This window comes from Capra hircus, chromosome 7, assembly GCF_001704415.2.
Source record: "Capra hircus breed San Clemente chromosome 7, ASM170441v1, whole genome shotgun sequence".
Taxonomy (NCBI): Eukaryota; Metazoa; Chordata; class Mammalia; order Artiodactyla; family Bovidae; genus Capra; species Capra hircus.
In genome coordinates, this window is record NC_030814.1 from 83,930,588 (window position 1) to 83,950,352 (window position 19,765).

At 42.1% G+C, this 19,765-nt stretch overlaps 1 protein-coding gene across 1 annotated transcript in view; it reads left to right on the top strand.

Moving 5' to 3' along the window:
- MEGF10 (multiple EGF like domains 10) overlaps nucleotides 1-19,765 on the top strand; it is a 184,239-nt gene that overhangs the window by 1,685 nt on the left and 162,789 nt on the right. The window lies entirely within an intron of this gene.

Sequence of the window (19,765 nt, forward strand, 5' to 3'; positions counted from 1 at the left end):
TTTATTATTCCTAAAATGGGCTTTCCTGGCCTTTCTCCTTTATATTCGGAGCCTCACGTTGTGTATGGGCTTCACTGTATGCGATGTTTCACTTCTTATGGATGAAAAGACTAGGACCAGATCATTTTTCTGAAGAGGTCAGCTTGCAGGGTACTTTTTGCTGTCCTACTCTGAGGTCATAGTGTTCAATAGAGGGGATGCTCTGGGACCAGGGGACCTGGGGGAAACTGCTAACTCTGCCACTATCCAGTTGTATGATTTGGGGTATTACTTAATCTTTCTCTCCTCAGCTGCAAAGTCAGAAAAATAACAATGCTATACCAGAGGGTAGTTCAAAGGATTAAATAAGTTAACATGTGTGTGGAATGCTAACATGCCTGGCAATAGTAAGCACATATTGGCTGTTATTAGCATCATCATCATTATTATTCTAACAGTGTTAACTCATATCGTGATGATATAGTTTTTGTTAGTTATCAGTGTTAGCCATTCTTTCTGTTTGGATGAGCTTTGAAAACTGTGCTCAGGTAGGCTTCATTCCTACCTAGAATGTGATGCATTGTCAAACTTTGCTCCGACATGGTCTTTGTATTGCTTCCTGCTGGGGCTTGTTTAGAGGAAAGGTGCAAATTGCAGGGCTGGGATTTGTAGAGGACGGGTCATGGTCGAGTGTCAAAAGGTGCTTGGGACAAGTTAGCAGGTGGGAAGTCTACACTCAATTTACAACCTGTAAACTATAGTGCCTTAGAAACTTGTTGCATTACTATGCCTCCTTAAACCTGTTTTTTTAAGAGTTCAAATCACTTGTTCAATAAATATTTATCAAGCATCTATTACAGTCCAAGCACTGTTCTAGGTTCTATATTATTTAAATTTGTGTGCTTCATTTTAGAAATGGAAATGCAGAAGTATTTGCTTTATGCCTACCCCCCCCCCCACACACAAGTTTAGAACTTCATGTGGCATTATTACTCTATAAATTAAGTCCCCAACACTTTTTAGCTCTGATGATTTCAATACCTGTTAACATGAAGAGCCTGATCGCTGAGGGATTGAACAAAATATGCAGTATAATCTCTAGCAGGGCGCTTTTCCCATCAGCTTCATCATGTGTGGGGAGATAGGGAAAGAACTGTGTAATCTCTGGTGTTCCTTTGGCTCTAACATCCTTAAATTAGCTGCCTTAGTTCATTGGTTGATTCATTGGTTCATTGATGGTTGTTTTTTGAATATCCTTTTTTTTTAACATTTGCTTTAGGTTCATAAGTTATGTCACTTACTTCATTCCATGTCAGTCAAAGTGAATAATGACACTGCTAATAAAAAAAGAAAAGCATTTGACTCTGCTTGTATTTCATCAGCTATTCTCAGATGTATATCAAAAACATAGAGGAGGACTTGTTAAAAGTATGAGATGGATCTGTGAGAAACTGCTAAAATTTGACTATTTTTCACCCCGGTAAAATTGTGATCTCATGTATTTCTGCCGAATATAAATCCTTGCTCCCTCCACTTGGATTCAGGTGCAGTAAGTCCTGGGTGAGATGTGAAAAGTCTGCAGTTTTACAAGCTCCCCAGATGGTTCTAATGCTAACCCAGTTTGCATGTGGTCATTTAGCAACCACGGATTTACTTTCTTCATGATTGTTTAATAGCATATTTGTAAAATACACATCTGATTGTGTCATTCCCATATTTAATAATCTTTGGCAGCTCCTCAGATGGTGTCGTCAGTGTCACCTGGGTATTTATTGAAAAATGCAGATTCTGGAGCTTCACCCCACACGTAAGGGCCAGAAATCTGCGTTTGAGCAGATTCCCAAATGAATCTGGTAGAGGTGACCTCACATCACATTTACTTACGGCCTAAAGCCTAACCTCTTAACACCATTCATAAGACCAACTTTGCATCATCTTCTTAGGGTTACTTCTCTGCTACCCTGTTCTTCAGCCTTTCAGCCCCGTTAATGATCTTGTTACTATTTCTTAAAGAATGCATTGCCTCATTCACTCCTCGCTGACCTGGCTGTGTATGCTTTTCCCTCTGCAGAAAATGTCTTTGCTCCTCTTTTTGGTCTAACTAACTTCTTACTACCTACTCATCCTTCAAGAAGCAGTTTAATTAAGATGTTTCCTGTGAAGCTTTTCCTAGTTATTTTACATAAACAGTGGTATCTCATGTGATTCATATTCTGCTTTGTGGATAATTTTAATATAGCATCTCTCCTGCTGTGTCAGCTCTGTTACCTGAATTATTTTCCAACTGATTGGTGAGTTTATCATTCCTTATTCTGAGCCGCTATCCAAATGACTGGCACATGGTAATTACCTAAAAAATACCTAAAGAATGTGGAGGAAGAATGAATGAATGAATGCATTTAACTTTTTATTGACACACCAAGTGTTTGGGTTAGTCACTAAGTACATACTTAGGATTGTGGACAAGCCATTCAAGAATTTACAATTTGGCTAGACAGAGTCTACAAAGTTAATGACATAGAGTGGAAAATGGACAAGATAGAATATCCTAAGAAGACTTATGAAACACCAGATGCCCCTGAACTAATGTTGTAAGTTCAAAACAATATTCGTATTATGATTCAAGAGCTGAAATTATCATGCTTTTGGGATAGTTTTGGTTGTGAATGTCAGGGCACTGTAGTGGTTTACCCTGTGCTTTTTAATTTATAGAACACCTTTCCATTTGTTTTTATATTTGATCAGAAACATGGTGACTCATTCAATATTGTTTTTCCTACTTGAGTAGAGTAGGAGGCAGTCCTAAAAACAGGTTCAAAGGTTGTACAAAATCTTCCATATTATAGGGGATGCTGGGCCTAGAGAGAAAAGCAGATTATAAATTTTATTACATCTTGCCACTTCAGTTCAGTTCAGTTGCTCAGTCGTGTCTGACTCTTTGCGACCCCATGAATCGCAGCACACCAGGCCTCCCTGTCCATCACCAACTCCCGGAGTTCACTCAGACTCACGTCCATTGAGTCAGTGATGCCATCCAGCCATCTCATCCTCGGTCATCCCCTTCTCCTCCTGCCTCCAATCCCTCCCAGCATCAGAGTCTTTTCCAATAGTCAAAGACACACTATTCAGTGTTTTCTTCTTTTTCTTTTTTAAGTGCTCTATAATTTTGATGTTTCCTCCTGTTTGAGTCCCAGTTAACTTGTTCAAATTAAATAAGTATCTGATTCAGACTAAAGATTTGCCATTTGGGGCATGCCTAATAATTTCCATCTTCATTTCACATATTAAGTTTATGAGACAGAGTCTTCTTATAATTATGATTATGCTTTTAATTTTTTTATTTCCCACTCATTGTTTTGTAATAATGGAAACATGTAATACTATTTTAACAAATGCACAAATTGCAGGGTAATGACAAAGATGATGATGCTTCAAAAATCGAACTTTTAGCTCATGGGCAGCACCGCCATAAAATAAACAACAAAGAAATGTTCATTCATAGGTTGATGTAAGAGATTTCCAGTGACATAGAGCAGGAAGGTAGGAGCATCGATGAATTAAGTATAAATGTCCAGATTGTTTGGATTTCAAGCAAAGCAATATTAAGAACTGTCTTGGCTCTCATTTTCTCAAGGATGTGTACCCAGTATTTCATTAAAAATATTAACTTAGCTTTAAGAATTAAAACGAGATTCGCTGCCTTCTGTTGATTAGTCTTTTTCAATTATTTCCAGTATGAACTTTTTCTACCTTAATTTAAGCTCGCATCTGCTGTACTTTTGTAAGTCTCTTAACTGACCTCCTAATCTCTTTATTTACTCATTCATTCATTTATTCCCGCTCTCTGAATTTCCCAAGATTTTATATTTATCTCTTGACTCCCTTTTCTTCCCAATTTAAGATTATTTTTCACTATAATCATTCCCCTTTTCAAAATAGTTTTTGCAGAAGATGAATTTATAGAACTTAAAAAGGATTTCTTATACTATCAGGAAAAACTACGATGCAAACCAATGTTATTCTCCTTGATACAACTTTATTTATAAAACTGCAGGTCACCGTGTGGCTTCTATTTGATGACGTATACTTTGTGCCATTAGCCAGTCTGGAAAGTGTGAATGTGATAATATATCCTGTCATTATGGATGTTCATTACTAGTGATTTCCTCTGGTTTCATTTCCAGTGATTTATACTCCTAGATAAAGAAACTATGTAAAGCATTTTAACCACTTCAATTTCCCATTCAGAGGGCAATAAATGGTACCATCCCCCTCTTCCCAAGACAAAGAAACACAGTATTTCAGTATAGAAAGCCTCATCTTGATGCATACTTGCACAGGATATCAGGGTCTGTTAAAAACATCTTATCTTTGGGACCAAGGAGGCCCCATCTAGAGGGTGACTGAGCACCTTGCCCTTGACATCCTGGCCGAGCTGGCCGAGCTGCATAGACTTGCTTAGTTCTAGAACCTCGCCACAGATGATCATTCCCGTGATGAGTCTTTTAAATACCTTCTAGTAAAGGATCATGCTTGTCTTTTAAAAACATATGGCAAATTGAAAATCAAACCCCACAAATTTAGTTTGTTTCACACAGAACAAAATAAAAGTATGAAATCTTTGTTTTGGGTCTAGAGGATTAATTCTACAATCTAGATGAAAACTTTCAATTATCTACTCCCATTAATATTTTGTGAAAGATACTTCATTTTTTCTGTGTGTGTTTTTTTTTTTTTTTTTTGCACAAGGAATCAGTGATAAAATGTGATTTTTGTTCTGTGGGAAAGTAATTAGAGTGAGTTTTATTTTGCCTCCATCAGATGTGTGTTTGGTGTATATAGGACATAGAGATACACACTATGTGTAAGTACCAAGATATTCGCCTTAAAAAAATAGATTACAAAACGGCAGTGATGGTTTAAGGCTGGGTGTAGTGAGGGCCTGGTGTGCAGTTCTGAGAGCTGCTCTTGAGGGCTCATCCTAGAGAGAGGGCTGTGTGCTCTCCAGAGGCATCCTGACAGTGTGGCACCTTGAAGGAGAGAGGACTTGAGTGAATGAGGCATTTTAGACAGGGAAGTGTAAACACATGGCCTCGGGAATTTGTAAGACACCTTTAAGCAATGGTGACTAAACCATTCCATAGGAGTAATGAGTTAACATTTGAGAACTGTTTTATGACAACCACGTCTGCGACTATAGGACTAGATTCTACCTGCTCCCACAGAACTTATGTGCATTAAAGGGGCCCATCATATTATACTGCAATTATTTTATTATATAAACCCAGTGTGGTTTGGGGCACCCAATTGAGAGTCAAGTAAAAATTGAGCCCCTGTTCCATGAGAAGGTATTAAATGAGAAAACTGTTCTGTAGCCATTGTAGAGCTTCTTCGGGGGTGTGGATGGACACAGGACTTAAGTTTCTTCTAACGTCATCTAGATCTGAATTCATATTTTCCTTTAAGAAGTTTAATTTAGAGATGACCTTACCACACCACTCTACTGTCTTTTTAGCATGAGGTCATCAGCCCAACCATGGATATCACTTCATATCTACTTCATTTAGTACAATATCACCGAACATTCAACTCTAAGTGGCTGACTTTTAAGGCTGAAAACTATGGAGGAAATTCCCATCTTAAAACTTTGAACTAAATGTGCAACATGCTCGTTTGCTGCCATCTGTTCGTCCCCCCACTGGAGCTTTCTCACCGTTCCTCCTTTGCTGAAGGTGCAGCCTCTGCCAGGTTGCGTCAGCACCTCCTCTTATTCTCCCCTTATCTCCCTCTTCTTCCTCATTGCTCTTCCTACCCCCAACTTCCTATTATCTTCTCAACAGTCACTATTATTAGTTTTTAACTTTCCTGTCTCATTCCCCACATTACTTGGTGCCCACATTTTTCTCATCTCTCTCCTCCCAGTCATCTCCCCTCACATGAAGATTGGATCACCAGAGTGTGAAGTACATGCCCTTTCAATATCCTCTCATCTCCTGTGTTCCTTGAATAGATAGGTGTGCAAAATCAGGCCATCAGCAGGGTGAGAAATGCTTGAGGACTCTGCTTTCAAACTTTAGGAGCATAAGAGTCACTGGCAGATACTGGCTGACCTCTAATTTTGGTTTAGTAGGTGTGCAGTGGAGCCCAGGGCTGGGTATTTTTAGTATTGTGTTCGTCCCCAATGGCTCAGCGGTAAAGAATCTGCCTGCAGTGCGGAAGATGCGAGTTCGATCCCTGGGTCAGTAAGAAGGAGGAGGAAATGGCAATCCACTCCAGCATTCTCGCCTGGAGAATCCCATGGACAGAGGAACCTGGCAGGCTACAGTCCATAGGGCTGCAAAGAGTCAGGCATGGCTGAGCACACACTGTCAGGCGGGCATGCCGTGGGGCCCAGGGCTGGGTATTTTTTAGTAAACGTGCTACAGAAGTGGGCACTGGGGATGGGTGTTTCTGACAGGGTCTTCTGACACAGGTGGTCTGTGGGTACACTAGCAATCCTTGTTAGGGCTGTTATTGCTCCAAAGGCACAAATATTCTTCCCCTTTCTTTTCTCTTCATTTCTAATATTTAGTGGCTTGGTCAGAGGGGGTCGGAGAGAATAGCTGGTCTGTGAGAACCTGTGCCTCTCTGTCTCTGTCCTGGAGGGACAATGACTGTAACACAACGCTGTTCATGTGACAGCCGGAGAAAGGAGCCCATTGTTCACGGCTTGGCTGATGCTCCATTCCTCTCTGGCCAGCCATCCAACTGAGCTTGGTAGCCCCAAGGAAACAGACACACTTGAATCAGAGAGACAAAGAAAGGAGGTCAAGGCCTTCCACAGTTAAACTACTTGCAGCAATGTGTCAGATGTAGGATTTGGGAAAGAAGAAAGTAATTTTGCGGAAGCATCATTAATCTGCTGGTTTGGGGGTATGAGACATAGCATTAAGATCATCTCGGGTGGCGCAGTGGTAAAGAATTTGCCTGCCAATGCAGGAGACACAGGAGATGCAGTTTTGATCCCTGCATCAGGAAGATCCCTTGGAGAAGGAACTGGCGACCCACTCTAGTATTCTTGCCTGGGAAATCCCATGGATAGAGGAGCCTGGTGAGCTACAGTCCATGGTGTCACAAAGAGTCTGACATGACTTAGCAACTGGGCACATATGACATGGCATTAAAGGGACACAAGTCTGTTAGAACCCCTAGCTGATATCTGGCCAAAGAAGAGTTGTTTCCTGCTATACCCATTGACTTCTCCTATGGAAAGATTTTATTATTTATTTTAAAAATGTGAGATGTTCCTCACATCTCACATGATATGAGGATATCATATAGACAGAGGTACATTTCTGGGCCTCTTTTCCCCAGCTTCATCAAAGACAAGAATCTGCTACTGCTGCTAAGTCACTTCAGTCATGTCCGACTCTGTGCGACCCCATAAACAGCAGCCCACCAGGCTCCCCATCCCTGGGATTCTCCAGGCAAGAACACTGGAGTGGGTTGCCATTTCCTTCTCCAATGCATCAAAGTGAAAAGTGAAAGTGAAGTCACTCCACTCTTAGCGACCCCATGGACTGCAGCCCACCAGGCTCCTCTGTCCATGGAATTTTCCAGGCAAGAGTACTGGAGTGGGGTGCCATTGCCTTCTCCACAAGAATCTGATCTGACCTACATAAGGCCTCTGATCTCAGAGAATGATTCTTTATTCTGTGGTATAATCACCATGTGAATGATGTCTTAAAATTTTCCCTCCAAATCTAGATTCAGATGTCAGTTTAGAAGCTGAGAATCTTGTGAGATTCAAATACTGTTAAATGCATTAGAAAATTATTGATATGTTAGGACAGTTATGAGGTTGGGGGACTCCCCAGATGTTAGGTAGATACCATTTCTCACCCCCAACTTCCAGACTGGATTCTAGCGCTGAAGGGAAAGGGTTGTAAACTTCCTGTAAAAATCTAATCCAGAGTCTGACAATTGGCTACAGTCTTTGCATCAGAAAAAGATTCAAATTCAAGGTCAGAGCCTCAGGAAAGGTCATGGACTTTTCACATAGGATTGTTCTTTTAGCCTGATTTATGAAAAAGTATGCCATTCATTCAGCCTTTGCCTCTGGCTTTCTTTTAAAGGGAAACTCTGTCCCTTGTTCCTGTGGATATTTGTAGGTGGCTATTTTTTTTTGCCCCAGTTAGGCAAAGAGTACAAGCCTTGAGTGAGGTCAAATGGCAGAAGCCTTTCCTGGATGTGATGGGTTGTGGAGAGCCCATTTACACAGTGCTCAGGCAGCTGCTGCTCAGTGGCTGTAGGAATCCTTTTGTGTCTGAGATAAGAGGTTTTCTGACTGGGAATATCAGGCTAAAGGAGGCTGGTACCCAGGAGAAAGCAATACATGACTCGCTTGAGGTCACTTAGAGCTTCTTGTAATAGAGTCCATCACGGCACCTTGATTACAGACTATCATTGTGAGTCCATTAAAGGAGGAGAAGCAAGTGGATTGCAGAGAGGCAAGTGGTTTATTTATTCATGTTTCCACTCCCCCACCCCCTTGCAGTTTGTTTATCCTTTACTAAGTGGGTATTTGGTTTTTACCAAGGATAGAGATGCCTTTGAAGTGGTGAAGGGGAAGAGGAGACTGTTCTTTGCAGGTGGCAGAAGAATTGTATTCAGCACGCTCCTGATTAGTTAATTAATTCTCAATGCGTTATCATTAGGCCTGTTAATTTGGCTCCATTCCTGTGATTTAGAGAGGCTCGCCCCTCAGTACTGTGAGGGATGCGTACTGTGCTCTGCTTGAGGTTCTGTGTGGATGCTGCTGCTTGTGCTGAAAAACTACAGCAGTGATGGGTTGCCACATTATTGTACTCATGTCCCAAGGAGCACATTTAATGCTAAATGCACTTTTTAGGCACAGGGTGCTTGCTGGCACTTATTTTTGTGTTAGAATTAAAGCTCTGGCCAAGGAGGGCTTCTGAAATGCTCATATTGTTCTGTTTAATGTTATTCAGTCACTAAGTCGTGTCTGACTCTTTGCAACCCCGTGAACTGCAGCACGCCTGGCTTCCCTGTCCTTCACTATCTCTTGGAGTTAGAGCAAACTCACTTCTGGTGTCCTATCTTTTTGCCTTTTCATACTCTTGATGGGGTTCTTGAGGCAAGAATACTGAAGTGGTTTGCCATTCCCTTCTCCTGTGGACCCTGTTTTGTCAGAACGCTCCATCATGACCCATGCATTTTGGGTGGCCCTGCGTGGCATGGCTCATAGCTTCACTGAGTTACACAAGGCTGTGATCCATGTGAGCATTTGGGTTAGCTTTCTGTGGTTGTGTTTTTTGTTCTGGAGGTGTGGGATTATAGTTCTTGCTTCTTCTGTCTGCCATCTGATGCATAAAGATAAGAGACTTTTGCAAGCTTCCTAATGGAAGAGACTGGCCGTGGGGAAAACCGGGTCTTGCTTTAGTGGGCACGGCCATGCTCATATGAAAAGTGAGTGTTAGTCACTCAGTTGTGTCTGACTCTTTGTGACCATGGAGCCCACCAGTCTCCTCTATCCGTGGAATTCTTCACACAAGAATATTGGAGTGCATTGCCATTCTCTTCTCCTGGAGATCTTCCTGACCCAGGGATTGAACCTAGGTCTCCAGTATTGCAGGCAGATTCTTTACCCTCTGAGCCACCTGGAAAGCCCCATGGGGGCAGGGTAAATGGATGTGTTCAGCTGATGAAAATGTATTGAGCTATTTAATTTTGATTTGTATACATTTGTGACATATATTTTATACTTCAGTAAAAAGTTTGAAAAACTTTTAAAGCATCATGTTTAATACAGAATTACAGCTGTAACGGTGATGGAAAACAATAAATCCAGAATCCCAACTGTCACAAAATTTGGGTCTTGGAGGGGCTAAGGAGGCCTGAAGCTTTAAACATCCTTTAATTTGTCCTTACTTTCATAGCCAGAAGAGCTGTGTGTCAGAAAGCAACAGAACAGCACCATCATAGTTGATTGTTGTACTTTTCCAGGCAGCAAATCCAGTGCCTAAGAGGTCAGCAGCGTCAGCAGAGCCCCACTCTTCAAATCTAAAACAAAATCACCCCTCCAAGTTGATCAGCTAGCAAACCCTCCCATTCCTGCTTTCCACTCTTCTCCTGTTCATTGTAATCTGTCAGGAGAAATCAGAGAGCAACTCTGGGGGATGGATGTTTTCCCAAATCTTCAGATGATATCTCTCCCAAAGTCAAATATTGAAATGCTTTCATTTATTTCTTTTATTTTTCTAACGGGGACCTAGTAAGATGTTGGCTCACCCCTCTCACTTTTTTCAGCCATCACTTCCTGAGCTGCAGTGAGCTCCAGGAGCAATACCTGTGATGGTGGAATGGCCCTATGAGCAAAATGATGTTTCCAGAGCAAAATGATGTTTCCAGAGCAAAATGATGTTTCCAGAGCAAAATGGTGTTTCCAGCATGTGGGTAGCCTGCGGTCCTTTTTCTGTGTAGAAGACATTGTTCACCATAAATGTGGATTGTTCCATGTACCTATGGGAACATCCTAACTTGCTGTTACCACATACAACTGATAGACTCAGATGGAAAAAATAGGTTTTTTTTTTGTTATCGTTCCTGAAGGAGGTTTTGGAATTGGTGACTTTGAAATGGTTTTGGCACATCTGTGAGAGGTTTGAGTATCCATTCTGTACACTTCCTTTGGGCATGGGGCTTAAAGGTTCACTGTTGATTTTACACGAACATGTGATTAAAGTCATGAACGAGGAGACAAGACATTGATGGTCAGGGTCTACTCCTGACTGACCTTGTCATTTACTGTATGAAATGTGATAACCCTGGTGAGGGTCTGATCTCCAGCCCAAACCCTTGTGACCTTGGCAGGCTACTTATCTTCTCTCAGCCTCTTTTCAACAGTATATACTTCAAAGGGTGTTATGTAGGTATGTAGTAAGTATATACTAAGTAAGTATATACTAAAGTATATTCTAAAGGAGATCAGTCCTGAGTGTTCTTTGGAAGGACTGATGCTAAAGCTGAAACTCCAGTACTTTGGCCACCTCATGCGAAGAGTTGATCTCCTTTAGTATATAATTCAAAGGGTGTTACGTAGATATGTAGTAAGCTCTCAATAAATCTTAGTTATTATTTAACACCAAATAATGTTAAAATAGGGAAGAATAATTAAATGTCTAGGAATAAGATTTGCTTATGATTTCATGAGAGAATTATGTATGATTATATTAACTATGTATTATATTAACACTTAAGTATGATTATATTAATTAAATACAGAAGTTAGAAAATATAGCCTATGATATAATATGATATAAAAAATAAGGAATTCAAAATATTGTGGAATACAGCAATAATTAAATTTGCTCATGGACCTGAGTTATTTTTTAATGATGATAGTATTTTACTAAGAGAAAAGTTATTTATCTCTCCTACAGAACCAGGGGCTTTCCTGGTGGCTCAGACAGTAGCGAATCTGCCTGCAATGCGTGAGACCCAGGTTGGATTCCTGGATCCAGAAGATCCCCTGGAGAAGGACGTGGCAACCCACTCCAGTATCTTGCCCAGAGAATCCCATGGACAGAGGAGCCTGGCGGGCTATAGTCCATGGGGTTGCAAAGAGTTGGATATGACTTAGCAACTAGCTCTTTTAGTCAATGAATTTGTTCTTTTCTAGTAAGATGTGAGCAGACTTAAGAGGGATTTAAACAAAAACATGTGGCAGCATTACCAACGAAAACTAAAAGGTGAAAACAACCCAAATGCCCACCAACTGATGACTGGAGACTGGATAAACAAAATGTCATATCTCTATACAATGGAATATTCACTTCAGTTCAGTTCAGTCACTCAGTCGTGTCCGACTCTTTGCAACCCCATGAACTACAGCATGCCAGGGCTCCCTGTCCACCACCAACTCCTGGAGTTCACCCAAACTCATGTCCATTGAGTTGGTGATGCCATCCAGCCATCTCATCCTCTGTCCTCCCCTTCTCTTCCTGCCCCCAATCCCTCCCAGCATCAGAGTCTTTTCCAATGAGTCAACTCTTCGCATGAGGTGGCCAAAGTACTGGAGTTTCAGCTTTAGCATCAGTCCTTCCAAAGAACACTCAGGACTGATCACCTTTAGAATTGAGTGGTTGGATCTCCTTGCAGTCCAAGAGACTCTCAAGAGTCTTCTCCAACACCACAGTTTGAAAGAATCAATTCTTCGGCATTCAGCTTTCTTCACAGTCCAACTCTCACATCCATACATGACCACTGGAAAAACCATAGCCTTGACTAGATGGACCTTTGTTGGCAAAGTAATATCTCTGCATTTTGAATATGCTATCTAGGTTGGTCATAACTTTCCTTCCAAGAAGTAAGCGTCTTTTAATTTCATGGCTGCAGTCACCATCTGCAGTGATTTTGGAGCCTAAAAAAATAGTCAGGCACTGTTTCCCCATCTATTTCCCACGAAGTGATGGGACCAGATGCCTTGATCTTCGTTTTCTGAATGTTGAGCTTGAAGCCAACTTTTTACTCTCCTCTTTCACTTTCATCAAGAGGCTTTTTAGTTCCTCTTCACTTTCTGCCATAAGGGTGGTGTCATCTGCATATCTGAGGTGATTGGTATTTCTCCCGGCCATCTTGATTCCAGCCTGTGCTTCTTCCAGTCCAGCATTTCTCATGATGTACTCTGCATAGAAGTTAAAGAAGAAGGGTGACAATATACAGCCTTGACGTAGTCCTTTTCCTATTTGGAACCAGTCCAGTTCTAACTGTTGCTTCCTGACCTGCATATAGGTTTCTCAAGAGGCAGGTCAGGTGGTCTGGTATTCCCATCTCTTTCAGAATTTTCCAAAGTTTATTGTGATCCACACAGTCAAAGGCTTTGGCATAGTCAATAAAGCAGAAATAATGTTTTTCTGGAACTCTCTTGCTTTTTTGATGATCCAGCAAATGTTGGCAATTTGATCTCTGGTTCCTCTGCCTTTTCTAAAACCAGCTTGAACATCAGGAAGTTCACGGTTCACGTATTGCTAAAGCCTGGCTTGGAGAATTTTGAGCATTACTTTACTAGCATGTGAGATGAGTGCAATTGTGCAGTAGTTTGAGCATTCTTTGGCATTGCCTTTCTTTGGGATTGGAATGAAAACTGACCTTTTCCAGTCCTGTGGCCACTGTTGAGTTTTCCAAATTTGCTGGCCTATTGAGTGCAGCACTTTCACAGCATCATCATTCAGGATTTGAAATAGCTACACTGGAATTCCATTACCTCCACTAGCTTTGTTCGTAGTGATGCTTTCTAAGGCCCACTTGACTTCACATTCCAGGATGTCTGGCTCTAGGTGAGTGATCACACTATCGTAATTATCTGGGTCGTGAAGATCTTTTTTGTACAGTTCTTCTGTGTATTCTTGCCACCTCTTCTTAATATCTTCTGCTTCTGTTAGGTCCATACCATTTCTGTCCTTTATCGAGCCCATCTTTGCATGAAATGTTCCCTTGGTATCTCTAATTTTCTTGAAGAGATCTCTAATCTTTCTCATTCTGTTGTTTTCCTCTATTTCTTTGCATTGATCGCTGAGGAAGGCTTTCTTATCTCTCCTTGCTATTCTTTGGAACTCTGCATTCAGATGATTATATCTTTCCTTTCCTCCTTTGCTTTTTGCTTCTCTTCTTTTCACAGCTATTTGTAAGGCCTCCCCAGACAGCCATTTTGCTTTTTTGCATTTCTTTTCCATGGGGATGGTCTTGATCCCTGACTCCTGTACAGTGTCATGAACCTCCATCCATAGTTCATCAGGCACTCTATATATCAGATCTAGGCCCTTAAATATATTTCTCACTTCCACTGTATAATCATAAGGGATTTGATTTAGGTCATATCTGAATGGTCTAGTGGTTTTCCCTACTTTCTTCAATTTCAGTCTGAATTTGGCAATAAGGAGTTCATGATCTGAGCCACAGTCAGCTCCTGGTCTTGTTTTTGTTGACTGTATAAAGCTTCTCCATCTTTGGCTGCAAAGAATATAATCAATCTGATTTTGGTGTTGACCATCTGGTGATGTCCATGTGTAGAGTCTTCTCTTGTGTTGTTAGAAGAGGGTGTTCCTTGTGAACAGTGCGTTCTCTTGGCAAAACTCTATTAGCCTTTGCCTGGCTTCATTCCGTATTCCAAGGCCAAATTTGCCTGTTACCCCAGGTGTTTCTTGACTTCCTACTTTTGCATTCCAGTCCCCTATAATGAAAAGGACATCTTTTTTGGGTGTTAGTTCTAAAAGGTCTTGTAGGTCTTCATGGAACCGTTCAACTTCAGCTTTCAGCATTACTGGTTGGGGCATAGACTTGGATTACAATGGAATATTATTCATCCCTAAAAAGGAATAAAGTATGATACATGCTAGGATATGGATGAATCTTGAAAACATAATGCTTGTGAAAGAAACCAGGCATGAAAGCTACATGCTGTATGATTTCATTTGTTAAGCACAGGCAAATCCATGGAGCTAAAAAGTGGATTAATGCTTACAAGAGGCTTATAGATGGGGAATGGACAGTGATTGGGTCATACAGGATTACTTTTTGGGGTGATGAAATGTTCTGGAAGTAGATGGGGTAATGGTGGTACAATGTGGTTAAATGATGAATTTTACATCATGTGGATTTTAGTTCAATTATTTTTTTGGCCTTTATTAAAAAGAAATGAGCAAATGTTTTGCCTTTAGATGAGATGTATCTGTATCAGTCAGTCGATCTCTCTTCATGATGTGTCTGCACAGCCAAGTCTTTGCTGCATGTTGGAGAGGATATTCAACATGTCAAGGCCTGGTACCTGCCCTCAGCACACTGCCAGTCTGGGGACAGGAAAAACAAGGAAGCAGGTGATATGTTCTAAGTGAACCTGTCTTGGAAGAGGGAGAGATCACTGTGGATTTGTTGAGAAGGCTTCTTAGAAGAGATGGGACTTTGAAAGATAAGTGAGCATCCTGTAATGGAGAAGAGGGAGTGAATAACCCAGCTGATAGAAATTCAGGGCTGGGTGAGAGTGGGAGAGGGCAGGAACCAGGGGCAGGCTGAGATGGCCAGAGTGGCATGTCTGCTAATGGAGATATCAAGAAATAAAATTGCAGGAGGTTGAAGCCAAGTTGGGAAATCTTTGAAAACTACTTAAATTTACTAGACAGTGATTATTAAAGAGGGTTATAATTGCTGACAAGAGTAGAAAATGACATAAAAATGGGGAAGACAATAAAGAAACTAATGTAGTAATTTCACTAAATCTAATACAATCTGTTATTTATTTATTTAGTAAATATTCATGGACTACCTATTACATTCCATGCAATTTTCTATGCATTACCTAAGATAAGCAAGGTCTCTGCCTTCTTGGACTTAGATTCTAGTTATACATTTCAAATATTGATCACTGTGTCCAATGGACAGCTGTAGTTGAAAAGCTAAGGCACAGGTTGTGCTATAATGTGGTTTAAAGTGTGGGTTCTAGAACCAGACTACCTGGATATGAATTCTGTTCTGCTCCGTGTTTACTAGATGTATAACCATGAGCCAGTTACTCCAGACTTCAGTTTCTTTATCAATTAAGTAGGGAGAATATTTACTTTCTCAGCTCTCATGAGGATTAATTGAGATGATAAATGGAAAAGACTTATGACTTATCTGGTATATAGTAAACACTCAGTAAATTTACTTGATTGTATTGGATTGATTAATTTCTACTCAAGGATTTGTCTAGGTCACTGCCATTTTTAATTCAGTGAGGCTGTTGTGGAATCCTGGTGTGTTGTACCTCGGGTCTATGCTTTCTTTTATATGCTGTACTATTTTGGATATTGAGCTCATTGAATCAATAAGCATAGAAACTCTTCCTTCAGAATTCAGGAAAGCAGTAGAGTTCCTCTCTCTGACAAGCTACAGTTCTGATCTTGGCTTGGACAAAAGTTTCCAAATAATGTTCCTTCTGCAAACTGAATCACGAAGTCTTTTTGAACGTCTTGGCCTGACAGAGTCTGCTCTTTCAGTATTAGGAGTCTAGTGATAAGGAATGTGGTTGGTGCCTCAGAGCTTATGGTATCATCTCCCTCTGGAGATAGGGGCACACTTTGAGCTTAATTCCTTTATGTTGCCTCGTCACAGGTGCCCTGGCCACCTCAGCTGTCTGTGCCCCTGTGGCCTTTTCTGTGAATTAGGGTGAAATAGCTAGCCCTTGCCCCCATCAGAAGGTAACTTCTTGGAATATTTCTAGAAGTAATCCTTGGAGCTTGTGGGAAAAGACTGCGTAAAGTTTGAGGGCCCTTCTGCTTTTAGCATAAATTAATTCTAGAATATAAATTTCCTGAGCACATGGGATATGTCTGGTTTACCATGCGGTCCCCAAATGGTCAGGCATAATGCCGTGGACTTGGTTGTGTCTCCCCAAATTCATCTGTTGACATCCTGTCCCCTCACTGTGACTGTATATGGAGATGGGCCCTGTGAGGAGGTGATGAAGGTTAATTGAGGTCATTAACGTGGGGCCCTAATCATCTAGAGCTGGTGCCCTTATGAGACGAGGAGGAGACCCTGGAACTCTCTCTTTCCATCATGCAAGGACTCAGTGAGAAGGGGGCCATCTGCAAGCCAGGCAGAGAGTTCTCCGTGAGCCTGAATTGGCCAGCACCTTGATCTTGGACTTCCAGAACTATGAGAAATAACTATATTGTTAAGTCACCCAGTCTGTGGTATTTTGATATGGAAGCCTGAGCAAACCAAGACATGTAAACATTTTCTTTTTTCTTCCCATTCCCTCCCTTACTTTTTTCCTCCCTCTCTTCTTCTTGCCTTCCTTTCCTTCTTTCTTTCATAGAATAGGAACTCAAGCATTTGTGGGCCTGACTAATTTTGAGATTATTCAGAACTATGGGTATAGAAGAATAACATGAAGAAGAGAACCTGACCCACCATCCTACTGAATGGATAATCTTGACCTTGTCTCCTACTGTACACCAGTGAGCCCACAAGGTAGCATCATTGCTTGATGAGAAACTTTCTCCAAGACCTCATCTTTCTTCTGCTGGAGATGCTAATGAGTGGTGAATAGTCAAGAGTGAGTGAGAACCATTGTCTGAAGGATGCGAGGTGAGGGAAGGGGTGGACAGTTTGTGCTTTGGACTTCCAGGTTTTGAACAGTTGACCTCCTAGCTATCCTTTCACAGGAGGCAGAGGAATTGAAGTGGTGAGAGTGTGAAGGGAGGGTCAGGAATGGAGGCTGTGCCAGCCAGACAGCACCTCACCTGGGCCAGGAGAGGTCAGATGGATCTTTCCACTGAGAAGACATCCTCCTTCCAAAAGGGTGAGAACTCTGCCGAAGCCCAGGCAAGGACTCAAGTGCAGAGAGTTCCTCAGGACAGCTAGCCAGATGGTCTACTTTTATTTTGGTGAAGACCCGCCTGGAGCAAAGGCACTTTTCTTCCACTGTTCAAAAACAAAAGCAAAAAGCTTATGATGTGGAGCTCTGCCAAGGTAGGGCAGGAAAAAAAAAAAAAAAAATCCTGGCCTTGTTTTTTTCAAGGCAGGATGCAAATGATGCTTTGTAGTTTTGTTTATGCAGCCGCTGGGGATCGTTCCGTGGGCCTCCCCGCAGCCCATCACTGCTGTAGAGTAATTTTTATGATTGTGATCATCATCCTATAAGCTAACCCTCTAGGTCCAACTGTCACCTTCCCGCATAATTGTCTTTGATTGAGGATATTGTATTGTTATGACATCCAGAGAGCTTCTGAAAGTGATCCCCTAAATTCGCTTTTAGAATTTGAAGTGGGTACTTATGTGCGGCCCCCTCCCTAAAGGACAAAACTCCGTTCTTTCTGAATTTGCAGAGTTCAGGCGGGGCAGACAGGGACGTTCTCTATCCCTGGAGGATTTCTGATAGCTTGATCTGAGGAAGCTCTTGTGTGTTGGGAGAATTCAAAAGAGCCTTTTTCATTTCTTGGCTAGGCTGTACTGTGTGTGAAAACGAGGCCATGTCATTAGGGCCCCCTGGCATGTAGATTCCCCCCCTGGCACAGGAGGAGACCGCGGTGTTTGCATGGGTTGGTGGGTGCTGAGCCTTGTCTGTTTCCTTTGTTGGGGAATGTGTCAGGCTCTGCTGCTGAGGAGGATGGCAACCACGGCCTGGCAGGCAGATCTGCAGAACAAAGTGTCAGTCAGTAAACACAGGGCTTTGGAAATCAGGCAAGTTTTGTCACTGAGTTCTAAGAACCAGTTCTTTAAAACAAAAGCAGCTTTGCCGTCGGTCTAGGAGTTGGATCCACCACAAGGAAGACTCGAGGCAGAGCAAACCTATGGGGAACCACAGTGGGCTTTCTTCTGTGGCCTCTTCTCTGAGATGTGAGGTGGCCTCCGCCAGGCTTTGACTCCTGTGCCCACAGAGGGAAAGCCATGTGCAGTGACCGTCCCGCTCATTCTTTGTGTGCTGCTGTCATTGGCGGCTGAGCAGCTGGGAAAGTGAAGATGCCTGTGGGAGGTCAGAGTCAGGCCCCAGGATCATTGTTGAAGGCCCAGCGGGAACCCCACGGTTAGGGGAGAGAGGTCCAGATGAAGCAAAATTGCTTAAAGAGAGAGGGACTTTTAAGAGTTTCACTTCATTGATTTGGTTCGCGCTTTACCTTAAATGTACTTCATGCTGAGTTGTGGGAGGTGGTGGGATCACCCAAGTTTGAAATTCCAGCATTACTCATGAGTGTAGCTGCCCACTTTTAGAACTGTATCACTTTGAGGTAGTTTTTTGTGTTTTCTCCTCTTGGTGCCAATGAAAAGCATACACGGTGATGTGAATCTCAAGATTAGTGTCACTAATCTGTATCTATCTATCTGTCTATCTATCTTCACACACACTGGAAAAGGGAATGGCAACCCACTCCAGTACTCTTGCCTGGGAAATCCCAAGGACAGAGGAGCCTGGTGGGCTACAGTCCATGGGGTAGCAAAGAGTCGGACATGACTGAGTGACTAACACACACACACACACACACACACACACTTGCATGGCCTTGAGTGAAATAAGCAAATACTTCTAGAGTACGGGAGCATGCTCAGAGCCCTGCTAGGTGGTCCAGAATAGTAGGATGGTCAGTGAATGCATCTGGAGCCTGGAGCTCTTGACTTGAGATCTAAATCCACCGCTGTTTGATCGTAGGCACCTAAAAAACTGTCTCATGCCTGATTTCTTATTGATGAGATGAAGAGGTCAGAAAGGTCCTTTGCAATGCCATGACCTTGACCAGGAAGCCTCTGGGGCGAGTCTGGAGTGCAGGGTACGGCTGAACGGGCAGGTGAGACTAAGGTGGGTGAGGGCTTAGCGCTGGCAGCGAGCAGAGCTGTCTGAGGGGCTTGACACCGAATGCAGGAAGCATGATTGTGTGGCTCACAGAGCTTGCTCCCCGTCCCTTCTCTGCCCTGGAGGAACCTGGGATGAGTCTGGGGATGGCTGCCTTCCTGGGGACTCTTCCTCTGTACTGGCTTCTGGTTACTGCACAGCTGGGCCCCAAAATGTGGAACTTAAAGCATGACTTTAGCAAAGTCCTCAGTTAAGGCTAACATCACACCAAATCTCAACTACCTTCTTCTATCCATGATGGATGTATTTTCTTCTACTTTGTTATGACAGATCTTCAGGAAAAACAGGTACAAATGTGCTTTCTGTTTCTCTTAAAAAAAAATCTACACATACATTAAAAAAAAAAGAAGAAAAGAAATTGTTAGCATTTAAAATCTGATATCTGCTACTGTTCCCCAT